The sequence below is a fragment of the Lactuca virosa genome, chromosome 5, assembly GCF_052849685.1.
Source record: "Lactuca virosa cultivar CGN04683 chromosome 5, Lactuca_virosa_CGN04683_v6, whole genome shotgun sequence".
In the NCBI taxonomy this organism is placed as follows: domain Eukaryota; kingdom Viridiplantae; phylum Streptophyta; class Magnoliopsida; order Asterales; family Asteraceae; genus Lactuca; species Lactuca virosa.
This window is the reverse complement of record NC_136430.1, coordinates 400,735,170-400,756,570: the sequence shown is the minus strand read 5'-3', so window position 1 is coordinate 400,756,570 and position 21,401 is coordinate 400,735,170.

Genomic DNA, 21,401 nt, shown 5'->3' with positions numbered 1-21,401 from the left:
ATAAATTAATGGTAGAAATTGTAACTTAGAATATTTAACGTATATATGCATCCTTCTTTGGCTGGACGAAATCATCGCGGGAAGAGGGAGCGGGAGGCTTCCCGCACGACGGAACACCGAACCGTCGGTGTGGGAAGTGGTGGTGCGGAAACCGGAGATGAGAGGACTTGCCGCGTTCTCTCTCCGTCGATCATTGGCCGGAATTTTTTTTTCTTTTTTTTTTCGAATTAGTCGTTGATTAACGGTAAAAAAAAAATTTCTTACTAACGGATATATGCATTAAAAGTCTTTTTTTTTGTTTTTGTTTTTTTTTTAACTTTTTAAACAACTATAAATACCAATTATTTACCTCCAATCAACATTCAAACAAACCCTATATCCTCTTTATTTTCTTCTCAAAAAAAATGAATCCCGATAATCAAACCCCAACTTCCGATCGAAGGAAAAAAAAGTCATGGTTCGAGTTTAAACATCCCTACTCGAAACATTTTTGCTATCGATTCATCATCACAATCAGTTTATCGTCCCCAACTCGATGCTCCAATTTAATCTCCACTACAATTTCAATACCAAAATGTTAGACAATATTACCCGATCCAAGTTCCAAATGTTACGCCGCAAATGTTTTCAAACTTTGTTGTTTTTCCGGATCAACAATCGTCAAATCAACCTCAAAACCAAACCCAACCCCAAACCCAAACCGAAACTCAAACCCAAACCCAACAACAATTCCAACTTGTCGATGAGTTGGATGACTCGGAAGAAGAAAAGATGGTTCCCGAAACTCAACCAACACCATCCCCACAACGACGCAAAGGAAAACAACAAGCGCGCAAGGGTGTCGCACAACCGGGAAGACAAAAGCCCACAACATGGCTTCCACACGAAGAGTTAGTTTTGGTAAAAGCTTGGGCTGACATTTCTGAAGATTCGATTCATGGAAACGCACAACCGGGAGACCATTTTTGGTTTTGCATTTTAGAACGGTTTCGAGAGGAGCTAGAAAAAGGTGACGACTACCGTACGAAACATCAACTGAATTCGAAGTTTCGAGAAATAGCAAATGGGGTTTCAAAAATAAACGGTTTGTACAACAACCTAAAAATCCAACGAAAAAGCGGCCAAGGCGACGAACAAATACTTCAAGAAGCTTTGCAATTTTACCTTGAGGAAGTCGGAAAATCATTCAAGTGGCACGATTGTTGGAAAATATTGGTCCGAAGTCCTAGGTGGAAAAAATACGAGCAAGATTTTATTTTTGGAGTCCAACAATCAAAGCGAACGAAAACGGGCTCTAGTGGTTACACAACCTCCTCCGATGTTCGGGTCGGTCTAGATTTGAATCAGGACGACGAACTCAAGCTAGAAGAAATTGTCCGCCCAATGGGTAGGGACAAAGCAAAGAGGAAGGGAAAAAGGACTTCTTCGGGTGCATCGGATTTCAGCATGGACGTTAACGAAATGCGGAAAATAACAGCGTCGTTTGATCGATATAATCTTAATTTCTCCGAACGTTTGGCGTTTGACAAAGAAAAAGAAAAAGAAGAAGCAAGGAAGAAGGAGCGGGCGGAGAGACAAGAAATGGAGGATATGAAGTTTTTGATGAAAAACATCGATCATCTTTCAGGATCGGCTCTCGAGCTCGTGATAAAAAAGAGGGAAAAAATTCTAAAAAAAATATTTTTTGTAGGTCGTTGTTGGTTTGTTTGATTTTTTGTTTGTGTTTTTTTTTTAATTTTCTAGTTTTTTAAATTTTAGGTTTATTGTAATTTTTATTTTAATTAATGAAATGCATTTTCTTTTTAATTAATTTTTTTGGTTATTTTTAATTTAAAAATTATAAATCATAAAAATCAATTAATTTTTTTAAAAAAAAAAAATAGTGAGGGAAGTCTTTCCCACTCATTCATTGGGTTTTAGGTGAGGGAAATGGTGGTGTGGCTCACAAAAAGTGAGGGAAACACCCCTCTCATACCCTCCAGTCTTATATGGAGCAACATCCTTCTTATATAGAGCTAAACGTAATAAAGTTAGAATAAGCCAACGTTAAAAATAAAAAAAAAAGCCTAAATTTAGAAGGATTCGAACCCGCGTCCTTTGTGTATTTAAACACACGCCACTTTAACCGGCTAAACTGATGCATATTTGTGTTAAAAATCTGAAAACATTAAATATATTAATACCTTAATTATATAATTTTGCAAAACTCGGGCCCTATTTTTTTGGGGCCCTGTGCGGCTGCACTCCTTGCCCCTTCTTAGAGTTGGGCCTGCCTATTTCACATTAAAAGAATATGTTCATGCCCTCCCTTTTGTCTTTTTTTTGTTTCCATCAGTTTAATGATGATGTGTATTTTAATGACAAGATCATAGTTCGTCTACAACGTAACTTAGAAGAAACATATGTTGCAAAGTGCAACAAAAACGATGAAGTAATGTCGAACAAGTTTAGATTTTTAAACACGCTTAGGATTTTGATTTTAATCATAGGACTTGTTCTCTCTAATTGTCTATTTAATCATCAATGCAAGCTATAGTAACGATCATGTAACATCCCAAAAACCAAGATAAAATTTTCAATTTTAAAATCCAACCAAAAGCCACAATTGTTTACAAAACATTGTTTCCAAAGATAATAATCACATATCAGAGTGTCCCAAAATCAAATATCATAAATCATGAGGATGTGCACGATCACGTCTTTGCTTTCCCCCGATCATCTGAAGTACTTGAAACATAAAACTTAAAATATAAGTCAAAACTTACTGACTTCCCCCACAATACCACACAACAGAACATATACAAAACACATACTAGGTCCACAACCTCCTCGTTGGATTACCCCTGGCCCACAACCTTCCGGTTAGAATGTCCAGGTTTGTTGCCTTACAGCACAAAGCAATACATCATCAACCCAACCACACTATGTCGACATATGCAACAGATAAACATATAACTAGCAAATAGATAATCATATAGATCTACCAGTATAACACATACTCAACATAACATCAATCTAGTACACCATGATACATAATCCAGTGGGTCGGTATTGGTGTCATCGACCCACAAGTACAGTGAGGAAAACTCACCTCACAGTCTAACGAAATAGTTGAACAACACATCGCTCTGAATACAACTCTACCAATCACCTTTACAACAAACAATGACCAAACCTCAGACTACAACTCAAAATACCCAAAATATCCCTAGGTCAAAGTCAAAGGTCAAAAAGTCAACCGAGTTGACTAGGGCTGAGTACGCCCAGCGTACTCAGCATGTACGCTTAGTGTACACACAATCTAGATATGGAGGCTTAAGGGAGTACATGCAGGCGTGCATCGTACTCAGAAGTACGCCCAACATACTCTTCTACCAGCCTTTCCTTCTAATAAGAGCTTAATCTAATAAGTCTTTTCGGTCCAAAACCCATATCTAGTCCCAAATAGTGTTCTAAACCATAAATTTCCAACTTTATGATCTTGCATGGCTATTAAGTGCCCAAACCTTAAAATCCTATCTTCTTAACCCAATAAGACATTATAACCTTTGCATGGAAGGACTAGAAGGGCCAAGATCACATTTCTATCACTCTAGACACTCTAAAACGTCCAAAAGGACAACACATTTGGTCTAGAGTAGCTCATACTCAAATACACCAAGATTATGTGGCTAAAAAGCACAAAACTCCATAACTAGTACGATCTAATGAAATAACCAACAAGTTCAAAGCTTTATACCTTTACACAAAGCCTGAGGGCAAGATGCTTCTGGATCCAAAGAGGTCTTGAGCTTCTAAGGTGAATCCACTTCCTTCTTCCACTTTCAAGAACACCAAAAACACACTCTAATGCTCAAAATGCTCACAAAGGTGGATTAGGGTTTGCAATATACGAAATGGTGCTGGAGGTTGATGACGGAAGGAGTCTGGGGAGTTAATGATGCTTAAATAGGGTCCAAAACCTAAAAATTAGGGTTTGGCCTTCGGCCACATACGCCCAATGTACAAAGCTAAAAGGCGCCTTCCTCATTAATCCACCATGGGACTAATTTTGCAATAACTTTCATGCATAAGGGTCAAAAATGTAATTTTCCAGGATTATGAATGTTACAATTCTCCCCCACTTGAATCAGACTTCGTCCTCGAAGTCCGTTGTCACGAATAACTCAGGGTAGTGCTCTCGCATATCCGTCTCGGGTTCCCAAGTCCATGCGGAACCCTTCTGATGCTGCCATTGGACCTTGACCGAAGATACCACCTTGTTGCGCAAGGCCTTCGTCTTCTTATCCAAGACCGCTACTGGTCTCTCAACATAATTCAGGCGATCATCAACCTGAATATCATCCAAAGGAACAACCGCTGAATCATCAGCCACACACTTTCGAAGGTGAGAAACATGGAAGGTGTTGTGAATCTGACTGAGCTCCTCAAGAAAATCCAACCGATAAGCTACCCTGTCAACCCTGGCAATCACTCGAAACAGCTCAACATATCTGGGCCCCAACTTTCCCCTCTTCCTGAAGCGTATTATACCTTTCCAAGGTGATACTTTCAGTAGAACCATGTCGCCAACCTGAAATTCCAACTCGGATTGACGCCAGTCGTCATAACTCTTATGTCGACTCTGTGTTGTATGTAGTCTCTGTCTGATCAGTTGATTAAGATCCGTCGTCTGAAGAACCACCTTTTTTTCCCCCATGACCATGTGACCGACCTCTCCCCAACAGACCGGGGTACAATATTTCATCCCATAGAGAAGCTCAAACGGTGGTGCACCGATACTGGAGTGATAGTTTTTGTTGTTTGAAAACTCAGCGAGGGGGAGGTAAGAGTCCCACCTCCCACCAAAATCGACATTTCCTAATACACCTTTGTGAGCATTTTGAGCCTTAGAGTGTGTTTTGGGTGATCTTTAAGGAGGAAGAATGAAGTTGATTCACCTTAGAAACTCAAGACATCTTTGGATATAGTAGCATCTTGCCCTCAAGCTTCATTTATAGGTATAAAGCTCTGAACTTGTTGGTTAGTTCATTAGAACTTGCTAGTTGTGGAGTTTTGTGCTTTTCAGCCCCATAATCTTGGTCCATTTGAGTATCAGATACTCTAGACCAAATGAGTTGTCCTTTTGGACATTTTTGAAACATCCCAAAAATGGAGTCCAAAATTTTCATTTTAATTCATTAATAAAAACCATAAGTATCATCCATCATATAAAAGTCATAAATTGTGTATCTCTAAAAATACCATAACATCTGTCAATATATCAAAATCATATGTCAAAACATTAGAGTGAATCCTCCCAGGCTAAAAGTTGTGGTGTGTGCTCTTCCCCTTACTAGCGGAAGTACCTGAAACCAAAACTAAAAATTGTAAGCACGAAGCTTAGTGAGTCTCCCCAAACTACCACATACCATACACATAATCACATAATCACATATAACATACATTGGGCCCCGCCTTGCTACATCGGGCACTGTCCGGCATTGGGCCCCGCCCGGCATCAGACCGCATATGGCATAGGGCCCCGCCCGGCATCGAGCAAAGCTCGGCATACATATGAGCATAACTACTAATACACATAACATAAGCATAACCACTTAACTATCGACATATAAGCATTCCTCGAGCCCCGCCCGACATCAGACCGAAATCTAGAAGCATACAAACATTCCTCGGGAACCGACCCGGCATCAGACCGTAGTTCGGAAACATACAACTACATACACATGCAAGAATCACAAAGACATCAAGCATACTAACATTTTTCGGGTACCGTCCTAGCATCGGATCGAAATCCGGAAAAACATATAAACCTACATTGGGCCCCTCCCGGCATCGGACCTTAATCCGGAACATACTAACATACATAAACGGGCCAGCCTTGGTACCTTCGACCCGTTCCTACTGGAGGAAAAACTCACCTCGTAAGCTAACTGTGAAATCTCGCGTGAGGAATCTCTGACGACTGCTCCAACGACTCCCCGACTATCATTATCACAATAACACTTAGTCAAAATCTGATAATCCTTCTTAGGGTAAAATGACCATTTTATCCCTGGTTAAAGTCAACATTCTGGTCAAAGTCAACGTTCTGGATTGACTCAACTCGCCGAGTTCTATAAATCAAAAACCCTGAAATCGCGATCCAACTCGTCGAGTCATCCCCCTGGCTACTCATAGTTGCGATTTGGCAAATCAACTCGTCGAGTCCCTTCACAGACTCGCCGAGTTCTACCTTGTACAAAATCGGGACAAAACGACTCGACTCGTCGAGTCCCTCTCTGGACTCACCGAGTTCCTCAGTCTGTTTGGGCCATCTTAAAGGATTAATCCCCTACTCTTCAGATCTAAGCTTCATGCTTCTCATATACACTGGAAATGTCTTTTTAAGGGTAAAGTTTCCAACTTTACCCACTAATACCCTCATTTGACGAGTTTAGCTCAAACCCTAAATCTTTAGGACTTAGATCTTGGTCCACAAGTCATCCATACTCCAAACTAAAGCATACTAACATAGATCTAGGCCTTAGACATCATTTGAACACGTAAAGTTCATAAATTTCTTCCCATGCATGGCCTTTTGAAGCTTAAAAGGCTAAAAAGGCAACTTATAGCTTGCATGGGGCTGCCATAGCCATAAAGTTTGCACCTTTATGCCATGTGAGCCCCTCAAGGTCATAGATCTAAAGGTATACCTGATGGGTTTTGAGCACTATAACATCCCTATGGTGCACATACAACCCTAATGCTTTGGATCTAAGTTTTCTCTAGTTATACATGCAATTTTCATTTTTCCAAAGCATGAAGCCTAACTAGCATACAACATTGATAATTGAAAGATAAAAACAAGTTAGAAAATTACCTCTTTGTTGTAGCTTGTAAAACTTGACCTTTCAAGAGCTTAGCACCTTAAATGTGATGCCTCTAATAAGTCACAAACACCATAAGCAAATGGAGGATAATGAGAGAGAGGCTAGGAGGCACACAAAAACGGCTAGGGTTCTTCTTGGAACTCTTAGGGGCCTTTTTGGTGATGCTAGGGGTTACATTTATAGTTTGGAATTCCTAGGGTTTCACTAGTAAATCCTAATTCACTTCCTTGGGCCTTTAGTGCAATAATCCATATGATAAGCCCTTTGGACTAGCTCTTCATGGACTCCCACATAAAATTAGTCCATCCTAATCAACATGGATCATTAGCCCAAACTATATGTATTACTGATTTACTTAATCAGTCCCCGTTAATTTAATCAGTCTCCTTTCATCACTAAATTAATTTTTGACCAATACCAATTAAATAATATGATTTCTCAATTAATATATTATTCTTATAATATATTAATAAATCACAAATAACCTCTTTCTCAAATATCCATCCTATCAAATTGCTCCGGTGAAGACAACCCAAAAGGACCATGCTACTATCGGGTCAAGTACATACCAATTATGGTTATGGGATTAGACACCTAATCCAACAGTCTCCCACTTGGATAAGTCTAATAACTATAACTGCAAGTACGACTCCAAAAACCGACTAGCAATCGTAGCTCTCAAAAGCCGCTGTCGAACTCTGACGCGTCCATTGATAAGGGATCATATATTCCTCCATTCTACAAGATATCGTATGAACTGAGACATGGATTATAATCATTCTCTATGTTCATGTGTTGTTTCCCGATTTCCTATTTATGACGACTGACTAATTGAACAAATCAAACCAGTACAGGCTTGGCCAAGCGCTTAGGGTGTCATCACTAAATCATCGAGGGGCCCACATATATCGCTTTTATCCCTCTTAGGGTAAAAGGAACGGATAAACTTCGACTCATATGCTTGTACTATTTACTCATCAAATCACACACAACAATACGTTTTATAACATCACGTTACTGATGCGTTTACGTATCATCAATGTGCAACCGATTTGTAAACTACAACTCACATGTCTTGGTTTCAAAAATATAAGATATTATCGTCTCACAATCACTCGTGATAAATCCATGAAGTGATTCACATGAGTTTGGGTTTAATCCAATACTCAAATCATATTACTGGAGTTCTCATGAACACTGCAGCAAACTTGTGCTATGTCTAAACACTTAGACAATCTACAGTAAGATCCATGACAGTCTTACCTCATTACTTACTTCCAAATTATGATTGACTGTGGATGTTTAAATAACCTAGTTATTTGGGAAGTAAAACATGCAAAGTGAAACACAAGAATAATCGAATCCAATATGGTTTCAAAACTTTTGAATATAAATAAAACACTTATTATTTAATCACCATATTGATTACACATTATTCACTGTATAATGTTTCGACTAATCAACTTAACACTTGAATTAAAACAATAGTCATCCCATGCTCCAAGCATGTACACTATGTTTACCTATGGTCCTTACTTTGTGAAATAGATCAATTGTAAACATTTCCAATGATATTCATTTCACAATTCCAAATCCTTATCATAAGTGTAAGAATACCAAATTCTTTCCATTTACTGTATTTTGTTAGATTCTAAACTTAAATTCAATGATCCTTTTGTAATGACTATGCACAAAATTCACAGAGACTTTGGCAAAAGATATTACAAAGTATTCCAATGGAGATTGTTACAGGACAATTCCACATATACGAAGTCTCATATTCAAAGTACATTCCTTTAAACATCCTTCATGCATGAAAGTTTCTAACTTACACATAGATTCTTAATATCTAACTCCCATTATGGAAACATTTCCATATTTGCCATGTGACAATCCTATCTATTCATAATCATGTCAATAAGGTCCATCCATTACTATACTTCTAACTGTCCATAAGCAACCAATCTTTGGCGAACCTTGGATTGTCCTTAACAGTTGTTTAACAACTTTGGTCATATACGGTTCTGGTCCATTTTCCTTCTTAATGCCCTAGGCATTTGGAAAATTCAAACAGATTAATATTATAGCATATGTAATCGATCCTATATCTGAAGCATATGGGATACGATTCATAATGTCTCACATAAAGACATGATACTTTACCAGTCTCTCGCTATAATATTTCCACATATAGAATTTCCTTATGTTGAATCATTTCATCGTAACATTCATATATGTTCATGACTAAATTCTATTAAAATCTCAATCTAAGCTTTTAGATTTGAAATGAAGTATGAGTTCCTCTCCCTTAATTATAGCAAAACAATTTTTTTCAAACTGTGCAACTTTGCAAACTTTTGTTTTCTATGATTAGCATGCTAACTCGCAATACTTAATGTAATAATTGTGCTCCCACTAGCATAATAATTACATTCTTACAAGCATAACACTTATGCTCCCACTAGCTTTGACATATACTCAGAAATCAGGTGGTCTTCTAGAAATCAATACTTATTGATTTTCCTACCAAAGTTCAGATTCCTGATACGTGGTGCTTTGAAAAATCTTTATCTAGACTTCACGAGCTCATACACCCTTCATTAGATAGCTCATATGTGTGTCTAAACAATTTCAGAACTTACAGCAGTAAGTCCCGAACGTTCAAACTATATTGCCATATCTCACAATTCGAACTATGAAGAGGGATGTCGTAATCATAATCGAATCTGAGAATGCAATTAACACAACTGTAATCTCTTTAAAATCTACTTAGTGAAGCGTTTCCTCACAATCATTTTCATGAAGCGGAGAGAAACCTTTGTCACTTAGATTAATGGTGTATGTGTTCCTATCCATATAAATCTGTCATTACCAACCACTATCATAAGACAATGTTTATGACAAATCCAAACTCATATGGACTGAACTTGTTTAATCTTATTTGTTGCCAACTGCCAACACAAGGGTCCTACCATTGCTTCCATGTTGTTGAGCAGCTCACCTATACAAATCAATGTACTTTCCATTGATCAAGGTGATTTGCCTTATGCATTCAAATAAGAACTCATAGAACTCACATGCATAGTCAAACTAACTGGAATAGGCACAGAAACAAGAATATGTCAACACGATAGGTTATAAACCTTAAGTCGTGTGCTAGTGATAAACAATAGGTTTATTCTTGATTAGTTCCTGAACCTATTCAGGACCATTAAGACTCCTACTGACCTCTTGACATATAAGATTCTCCGTCAAGGAACATTTCTCGACAATCAAATATTCAACAGTTAGTGCGCGTTCTTATCAAGATAAACACTTCATGTAATTGGTCTTAGTTGGTCTTTGTCTTATCCAAGACATCACAACTTACCAATCTCAAATGTGCAAGAGTAAAACATTTCTACTCCACATATCATGATGTGTTATAAACCTACTTAAGATTATGTCACTCAAGGCACAATCTTGGAGTATGACTCTAAGACTCGATTTTGGAACAAAGTATGACTCACTTTTTTTTATTTAACCATTTCAACAATTCTTGATTCCTCTTCTTAGTCATGCAAGTGCACTAAGGTGTCCTTAGAGCATCAATTGAGATATGGTTCCATAATCATTAGGATGATCATAAAACGCGATACTAAAGTTCTTTCATTTCCTTTCAGATTGGAGAAACTTTTATCTTTCTGCCTAATTGATTCTTCTTATTCGTTCTGCTATACATTGAAACTTTTCAAGGTATTAGAATTACACTTAAACTTGTAAGCATAACCATATTTACTAAACTTTCAGTAAATCATGACGAATATACTTTATCGTCCTTTGTGGTGGACCTGACCAGTACACATCAATGTGTACTAGATCCTTTCATCTTTCACTTGACTTGCATACATATGTAAATAAGGAATTAGTCTTAATTTCCCAAATACCAAGATTTTCATACATCATATGATTCCAAGTTTCTATCTAATTGAAACTTGGGCGATGAGAATCTTTCCTTACTTAGAAAATTACGACAATACCACAATTGATATAGCTAAGAATCAAACCATTTTCAACATTGCTATTAATGGAAACACATATAAACAACAATTTTCACAAATGTCAATAAAAACAAAATTTTTCTTTATTTATAAAAGGTGCGGAAAACTTGTCCTTACAATGCAAATACAAATAAAAACTATGTTGCTATCTATTCCTAAGCAATCTATCATAACTCCAAAGTAGCAGCTCAAAAAAATATGATCATCGAACCATGCGATCGAAATCCATCTCTTCGCGATCAGAATCAGCTCACTCTTCTTTCAAGCTTCCTTTATCTTCTTTGATCCTACAAAACATCAAAATGAAATCTTATCACATCATGTATTAAGAATCTATAAGTAGGAACTTAATAGAGTTAGATAGTGAACTTACCTGAAGTAGAACCATACAATTTGATTTACCATCTCTTAGATCTCTCAGGTAGTCAGGGCAGCTTCGCAACCAATGCCCCTTCTCTTGGAAATAGAAACAAACAGACTCTCTCGGAATGGTACACGGGACAATCACATACTTAGCCTTTCTCTTTACCATTTGGTCAAACGGTTTGACCTTGGCCAATCCCTTTCCATTGGGAAGAGAAATCTTTTCTGGAGTTCCAATGTCGCCATTGTCAATGTCCATGGAAGTTTGGGAAGTAGATCTTCCAATCAAGTTTGTTTTACCAGTGCGCCAAATCATTGCTGATTCAACAACAATAAGCAAATAAGTAAGATCGATAAGGGTCACGTCGTGGTCTGTCACATAGTAGTATTTAACAAACTCACTATATAACTTAGGAAGTGAATGAAGAACCAAGTCAACAGCCAGCTTCCTTGGGAACACGACACCCAACATTCCCAGACTTTCAATCTTCATGTCTGCTTGCCAATAGGGCTTGAGTGATCTTGAACTTTTCAAGTCGACGAACATGTGGGTCAGGGAGAATAATTGAAGGAGGTGGAGGAAGTGAAGAATGATTTCCATTTTCATGATCGAAGCGTGGAACATCATCTTCATGAGGAAAGCTATTTCCAAAAGATTCAGGAAGATCATAGTTGTCAGAACTAGACATCTACAAGGGAGAAATTCAATTTAGTTGATTTAAGTCCTTAATATAACACCCAAATGAAATATTAAGGCTAGGACCCGACACAATAATTTACAATTCGGAAGAGGGATGTCGTAATCCAATTGTAAACTATTTGTCGGTAGGTAAATGATGATTTACCAATTTCCACCATGAAAAACGAAAATGAACATTAGGTTTTAAATGAATTGACATTCCTAGATTCTTTGAGATTCATTGAACTTTTCAATGGCATGTTTAATCTCGATTATGCCCTTCAAGTTTGTGACTGGGATACCGAGGATCACAAACAAGGTGCGAATAACCATGCAAATTAGCTTGGTACCCTCGAAGACATCTATCACCTAATCAATGTGCCGGTTAACCACACATGCTCCATTGATCTATGATAATCTCCGAGCTACCCATTGCCATCCTACATTAGTCCCATATTAGTGTGCCGGTTAACCACACACGCTCCACTAACGACTAATAAGGTGCAATGTGTAATTTCATGGATTAGCACCAAATTCACATTTTTCCTAAAGTAACTAAGATTGGGAATTTATAAAATGTTTAGTTACTTTATATTTCATTATTCTTTTAATGAGGATTTAAATGTCTTGTCAAACCCGTTTGGTTAACGACCCTCCACTGGTCAAGGGTGCGATGGGTAAGAGTGTATACCCAATGGCGGTCATTTTACAGGCCGCTTCCTTAAACACCCCTTATAGACCAGCTTCGTGAATGAGTCCTACTAACAGTAAGACTAACTTTTAACTTATACATATATAATATATTAAACTTTTAATTTTATATAGTATAAGGGTGTATTTTACACATTTAAAAATACTAAGTGGTTTAATCTATTAATAAATTAGACTTTTAACTTAATTAAACTTAAACCATGTCATTATGGATTTATTAATTCTCTCTTTTAATTAAACACTTACTTAATTTAATAAAGCCATAAGAGTTGAATTTTAGACTTTTAAAATTCTAAAGTGTAGAATTAAAGTTTCATAAGTGAGACTTTTCAAGTTCCAAAACTTGAGGACAAGTTTTGTAACTATTCAAAACCTTTTGAATTCCATAACTTAAGGAGTTAATGTTTCATGAATGAGACTTTTCAAATTCCATAACTTGAGGGCATGTTATGAAACTCTTCAAGACTTTTGGATTCCAAACTTGATGGCAAGTTTTGTAACTCCTTAAAAAACTTTTGAGTTCCAAAACTTGATGGCAAGTTTTGTAACTCTTCAAAGCCATTTAGATCAAATTTTAAACAAGTAAAATAATCACATATTTTTATCATTTACCAATTTGATGTAATTCAACTCATATACCAAGATAATTTCAAATCAAAAAAGGGCCCATAGTGGCATTTTGGTAATTTCGGGATTTTTGAGTACGCTGAGCGTACGTGTGTACGCTAAGCGTACTAGGGCTCACCTTAGTACGTTGGACGTACACCTCGTACGCAGGACGTACGTGAAGATCATGCAAACCCTAATTTTTAGGGTTTTGGCGCCATATAATCATCCATATAACCTCATGTCCCCTTCCTTCTTTAGCCACTCTCTGTGAGAATGACCCCCAAGCAACCCTAAGTGAAAGAGTGCCTTTTTGGAGCCATTGGAGTGTTTTAAAGGAGTTCTTAAAGGTGAAGAGTGAAGTGTGAAGAGCTTGGAGTTGGGAAGCACCTTGGATTTGTGATTTCTACCTTGCTTGCAACCTCCATAGGGTATAAAGCTTGCAACGTTTCCACTTCATCTTGTAGATCTAGGTTTTTGCTATTTTAAGTCACTTTTTGGTCCCAAAATGGTGATTCTTGAGCATGGCTTATTCTTGACCCATTAATTCGTCCTTTCAGACCTTAGGAAGGGTCTTGAGTCATAAAAGTGGGGTCTTAATGGTTGGTTTGCCTCCATGCATTCTTTAGAGTGTCTTAATGTATTAAGATGTTGAGTTATACACTTAATGGACATGCAAAGTCATAAAGTTGGAAACTTTATGACTCTTGAGGATGATTTAGCCTTGGATCTGAAAGTTGGACGCAAGAGCTTAAGGCATTAAGCTCTTAATGAGAGTTTGGGAAGATTGGGCATACACCCTGCGTAATATGAGTATGCAGCGCGTACGTGGTCAACCTCCCCGATAGTGGTCAATGCTTGAGTACGCCCCGTGTACATTTGGAGTACTCCCTGCGTACGTGTTCTGTGTTGACTCGGCTGAGTTGACTCAGCTGGGTTGACTCGGTTGAGTTGACTTAGTTGACTTGTTGATTTTGACCAGTTTGACTTTGACTTTGACCAAGGGGTATTTTGAATGGTGTTTGAGAATTTGTCATTGAGATGAATAGGTGATGGTTAGAGCTGAGATTCGGAGTTAGGACCTTATCAGCGATTGTTCAAACTGTGAGGTGAGTTTTCCTCACTGTACTTACGGGTCGAAGGTACCAAGGCCGGCCCATTAGATTGATATCCTGCTATACATTGATATGCTGAGTATGGGATAGATCTACATGATTATATGCAAGTTGTCGATATGCTTAGACTGGTAGATCTGTAGGACTACTTATGATTATATCTGCATGATCATCTGTATGTTTCTTATGTTTTGAGCATTCTAACACTCCTATGGTGTACATGCAACCCTATAAACCTTGGATCTATGGTTTCTCTATTATACATGCAAATATTAACTATTCCAAGGTTTCATCCTACCTAGCATATTATGAAGCACCTATACTACAAAGTTCTAGTTAGATGACATACCTTTTGATGTAGCTTGATGTCTTCAAGCTTTAAGAGCTTAGCCCCAATAGTGTGGAAGCCTCAAATGGAATCACAAATCACCAAAACACCTTGGAAGAACTTGAGAGAATATGTATGCACACTAAAATCGGCCCACTCTTATTTTCACACACTTGTGCCAATTTTGTGAGCCAAGGACCCCTTTATATATTATGGAGGATTAGGGTTACATCCATGTAAACCCTAATACCCATGACCTTTCATTTACATAGGATCCATGGGTTAAAAGCTCCATGGACCATCCATGAAAGCTTAGACCAACCTAAATGAACTTGGCCTATTCCATATATATAAGAGTCCATATTTAATTAGTTCTTTTTGATCACTTAATTAATTCTAAATTAATTCTTGATCAATACTAATTAAATAAAAATGATTCCATATTAATATATTAGAACTTATAATATATTTATATAAATCATAAATATACTATTCTCAAAAGACTATCCATATAAATTGTGCCGGTGAAGTGCAACCCAAATGGACCATGCCGGGTCGGGTCAAGTACATACCAAATATAGTTATGGACTTAGACATTAATCCAACAGTCTCCCACTTGGATAAGTCTAAAACTATTATTGAGTATGACTTTAAAACCTAACTGGCAATAGTAGCTCTTAAAGCCGTTGTCGAACTCTGACCTTGTCAATGACTTGTCCATTAGATAAGGGATCATATATTCCTCCATTCTAGATATCATATGGACTGAGACATGGATTATAATCATTCTATCTGTCCATTTGTTGTTTCCTGATTTTCGATTTATGATGACTGACTGATTGAACAAATCAAATCAGTCCTGGCTTGGCCAAGCACTCACGTGTGTCATCGCTAAATCATCGAGGGGCCCACAGATATCGCTTTTATCCCGAAGGTAAAAGGAATGGATAAACTTCGACTCATATGGCTTGTTCTACTACTTGTTGAATCATACACAAAGGCACGGTTTATAACATCGAGTTACCAATGCGTTTTCGTGCAATCAATGTATAACCAACTCATAGTAACAACTCATATCTCTAGGTTTTAAGAATATAAGATATTATCGTCTCATGATCACTCGTGATAAAATCCATGAAGTGATTCAAATGAGCATGGGTTGAATCCAATACTCAGAACTTATGAGCACTCATGAGTGTTGTAGCACCACTTTGTCCACCGACTTGGACCTCTACAAACCAACCCATGACAGTCTTGATTCATATCTACTTCCAACATATGACCGACTGTGGATGTTTTGAATAACTTAATCATTCAGGAAGAGCGACTTAGTTATTCTGGAAGTCAAAACATGCAAAATGAAACACAAGAATAAATGAATCAAATATGGTATCAAACCCTATGAATATAAATAAACACTTTTATTTATCACCATACTGATTACTCATTATTCATTGTTTCGGTTTTATCAAATTTATACTTGAATTAAAAACACTAGTTGTCCCATGCTCCAAGCATGTACACTATGTTTTTCTTAAACAATAGCTTTGCCATACACCAAGTATGCACTCTATGTTTGTCTATGATCCTTACTTTGTGAAATAAACCAATTGAACATAATTTCAATGATTCTAATTTCACACTCCCAAATCCTTATCGAAAAATGTGAGAATTTCAAATTCCTATCATTTATCGAAATCTGTTTAGATTTTAAACTTATATGCACTGACCCTCCTGTAATGAATATGTACAAAGTCACAAAGACTTGTCAACAGTCATTATAAGGTATTCCAATGGAGATCAACTCCATGGAAACTAAGTCTCATATTCAAAGTACATTGCTTTGGACATGCTTCTTGCATTAAGTTTTCTAATCTTACACAGATAACTTCCACCTATGGAGACAACTCCATATTCTCATTTTGACTATCACTTCTGAATAAGAGATGCCTCTTTTCAGAATATGTCAATATGGTCCTTCCAAAATTAGCATTATACTTCCAACTGTCCCTGAGCAACCAATCTTTGGTAAACCTCAGATTGTCCTCGACAATTGCTTAATCATTTTAGTCATGTCTAATTCTAGACCTTTTCCCTTCTTAATGCCTCTGGGCATTTGGAAAAATTTAGAAATGACAAATATTATAGCACATGCAATCGATCCTGTACCCAAAGCAAATGGTACACGATTCATGATGTCTCACATAAAGACATGATTCTAGACCAGACTTTTTCTACAATATTTTTATTTGCCAAGTTTTCAAAATTTGACTATGAAGAGGGATGCCGTAATCATAATCGAATTTTGAGAACGCAATATATAGAATTTCCTTAAGTTGAACCAATCCAACATGAAATTCATATATATATATATATATATATATATATATATATATATATATATATATATTCTTGACTAAAGATGATTAAGGTCTCAATCTAAGCCTTTAGAACTGAAATGAAGTATATCCTCTCCCTTAATTATAGCAAAAACAACTTTTTCAATCCCTGTAGCCTCACGAATTGAAACTTTTGTTTTCTATAATTAACATTGCTAACTTGCAACACTAACAATAATTATCATGCTCCCACTTACATGATGATTATTAGCATAACACTTATGCTCCCACTAGCTTTGACATGTACTCCGAAATCAGCTGGACTTCTAGAAAACAATACTTTATTGACTTTCTTACCAAAGTTCAGATTTCTGATACGAGATGCTTTGATAAAACTTTATCAAAATCATACACCTTTCCTTAGATAACATGCATGTGTGTCTAAACAATTTCAGAACTATGAAAAGGGATGCCGTAATCATAGTCTCAATTGTTTAGACCTTTTGCCATCTGCTTCAAATCTACTTGGTGGAAGTGTTTCCTCACCATCATTTTCATGAATCGGAGAGAAACCTTATGACCCTTAGCTTTTATGGTGTATGTGTTCTTATCCATGTGAATCGTCAAAACCATAGTTATAAAACAAGGATAATGACAAATCCAAACTCATATGGACTGAACTTATGCAATCTTAACTTCTTGCCACCTGGCAGTACAGGGCCAGCCATTGCTTCCAAGTTGTTATGCAACCAATTGAGAACTTTCAGAACTCCTATGCAAAGCCAACTTTAACTGGAATGGGCACAGAATATGTCAACACGATAGGTTATAAACCTCAAGTCGTGTGCTAGTGAAGAACCTCAGGTTTTATTCTTGATTAGTTCTTGAAATTCTTTTTAGGATCTTTAAGACTCCCACTATCCTCTTGACATATAAGACTGTCTTGCCAAATATTCAAGAGATAGTGTGGATTCTTTATCAAGACAAACACTTCACACAATTGGCCTTAGTTAGTCTTTGTTTTATCCAAAACATCACAACTTACCAATTTCAAATGTACAAGAGTAGGACACTTTTACTCTTACATTTGACAAGTGTTTTAAACCATTCTTTAAGATATGTCACTCAAGTTACAATCTTGGAGTATGACTCTAAGAATTGTTTTGGAACGAAGTATGACTCATCTTCCTGATCTAACCATTTCAACAATTCATGACTCCTCTTCTTAGTCATAAGAATGCACTAAGAAGACCTTTTGGAGGACTAATTGTGATATGATTTCTAAATCATTAAGATGATCACAAACATGATACTAAAGTACTTTCCCATCTTTTCAGATTTGAGAAACTTTTATCTTTCTGCCTAATTTGATTCTTCCCATTCGTTCTGCCATACATTGAGACTTTTCCAATGTTTCAGAATTATACTTAAACTTGTAAGTATAACCATATTTACTAAACTTTAGTAAATCAAATAGTCTTAACGAGCTTTGTGGTGGACATGACTAGTGCACAAGAATGTATACTCGATCCCTTTAGTCCTTCACTTGACTCACACATCCATGTGAACAAGTAATTAGTCTTGATTTTCCAATGCTTGAAAGTTCTCATTCATCATACTATTCAACTTGCATGATTCCAATTTTCGGTCCAAGGAAGCGGTGGGTGAGAGTGGACACCCATTAAGCTGCCATTTTATAGGCAACAACCTTATACCCCCCTTATAGACCGGCTTTGTGAATGAGGCCTACTAATGGTAAGACGACTTGCTCTTATACATATAATATATTAATAGTATAAGGGTGTATTTTAGACATTTAAAATACTTGATGGTTTAATCTATTAATTAAACTAGACTTTTAATTTAATTAAACTCAAACCATATATTTATGGATTTAATAATACTCTTTTAATTAAACGCTTTAATTAACTATTAATAAAGTCCATAAGAGTTAATTTGAACTATTCAAAAAACATCATAATTCCAATTATTAAACTCAAAATTAAAACCATTTAATTAATTGTTTAAGTTATGAACCCAAGAGTTTTAGAATTCAATTCTTTTTTTCATAAAAAACTTTTCTCAAATTCCAAAACTTGAGGGCAAGTTTTGTAATTCTTGAAAACCTTTGGATTCCATAACTTATGGAATTAATGGTGTTTTATGATGAAACTTTCCATGTTCCATAACTTAAGAACAAGTTATGGAATTCTTTAAAACATTAACACCAAATTTTGTAACTCCATAAAAACTTTGAATCAATTTTTTTTTTAAAAAAAAAACTTTCATATCCATAACTTATGGAAGTTTCAAAAACCCTTAAGATTACAACTTTAAAAAAAACTTTTGAGCTCCAAAATTTTATGACAAAATATGTAACTCCTTAAAACATTTAGATCAAACTTTTAAAACTAATAAAATAATCATATCATTTTATCTTTTACTAAATTTGACCTAATTCAACTCATATAACAAATGATTCAAATTTTACAAATAATTCGTTTTTGACAAAGCAAGTAATTATCTTAAAATTTGACAAACGTCATGTTTTTTTTTCCTTTTTTTTCCAACTTGAAAATAAAATATTTGCATCAATATAACAGAAAACAACCTGGCTCTGATATCACTGTTGGGTTTTGAGCATTCTAACACTCCTATGGTGTACATGCAACCCTATAAACTTTGGATCTATGTTTTCTCTATTTTACATGTAAATATTAACTATTCCAAGGTTTCATCCTAACTAGCATATTATGAAGCACCTATACTACAAAGTTCTAGTTAGATGACATACCTTTTGATGTAGCTTGATGTCTTCAAGCTTTAAGAGCTTAGCCCCAATAGTGTGGAAGCCTCAAATGGAATCACAAATCACCAAAACACCTTGGAAGAACTTGAGAGAATATGTATGCACACTAAAATCGGCCCACTCTTATTTTCACACACTTGTGCCAATTTTGTGAGCCAAGGACCCCTTTATATATTATGGTGGATTAGGGTTACATCCATGTAAACCCTAATACCCATGACCTTTCATTTACATAGGATCCATGGGTTAAAAGCTCCATGGACCATCCATGAAAGCTTAGCCCAACCTAAATGAACTTGGCCCATTCCATATATATAAGAGTCCATATTTAATTAGTTCTTTTTGATCACTTAATTAATTCTAAATTAATTCTTGATCAATACTAATTAAATAATATGATTCCATATTAATATATTAGAACTTATAATATATTAATATAAATCATAAATATACTATTCTCAAAAGACTATACATATAAATTCTGCCGGTGAAGTGCAACCCAAATGGACCATGCCGGGTCGGGTCAAGTACATACCAAATATAGTTATGGACTTAGACATTAATCCAACAATTCCATCCTGATGGTTGATTGGACCCGACATGTTGTTGTATATGCTATCTGTTTGTGTGTTGGTACTTTGAGGGAAACTCACTAAGCTTTGACTTATGTTTTGTAGTTGTTGTTTCAGGTACTTCGGATGATCGTGGGAAGGTGAAGGTGTGACCGTACACATCCTTTGTTTATGACTTATGATTTTAGGATACTCTAATATGGATAAACAATTTGGAAACAATGATTATGTAAACCTTTTTTGACTATGGGTTGTTTTTAAAAGTTTAAATTTGTTGTGATTTTTGGGAAGTTACAACAGCACGTGGCTGTGTCGGGTCCATATCAACCCTCGGGTCTGTATCAACCCTATATAACAACAAGTAGTTGTGTCGGGTCCGTATCAACCCCCGGGTTCATATCAACCATGAGTCCATAATGACTCTGAGCCCAGATTGGCTCCATGCATATATCATACAATAATATCAGTAATAGTCACACTGTCACATACATCCTACACATACGAAACAGTGGGTCGGCATTGGTGCCTTCGACCCACTAGTGTGGCGAGAAGACTCACCTCACAAAAAATGCTCAACTGCTATAGCTCTCACTGACAGAGTACCACTGCTACGGACCACCTAATCAGTCAAACCAAATAAACTTTGAGCTCTTCCTCCAAGATAGGTGTTTGACCAAGAGTTAACTCAGGTCAAAGGGCAATGGTCAAAGGCAACGATCAATGTTAACTTTAGTCAACCGCCACGCCGTGGCCACCTATGGCCACGTCGTGGCCTTCCAGTAACAGTCAGTCGTGATTTTTCCCACTGCCACGTCGTGGCGATCTGAGCCATGTCGTGGGCACTGGGTTTTCAGCAACTTAATAGATTAAGTTGTTTTTTTCGATCCTAAAGGCTCCAAATTTCAGATCTGGTCCGAAACAAGGTCAAGAAGGATAAAGTTTTCAACTTTACCCAATAAAACCATCC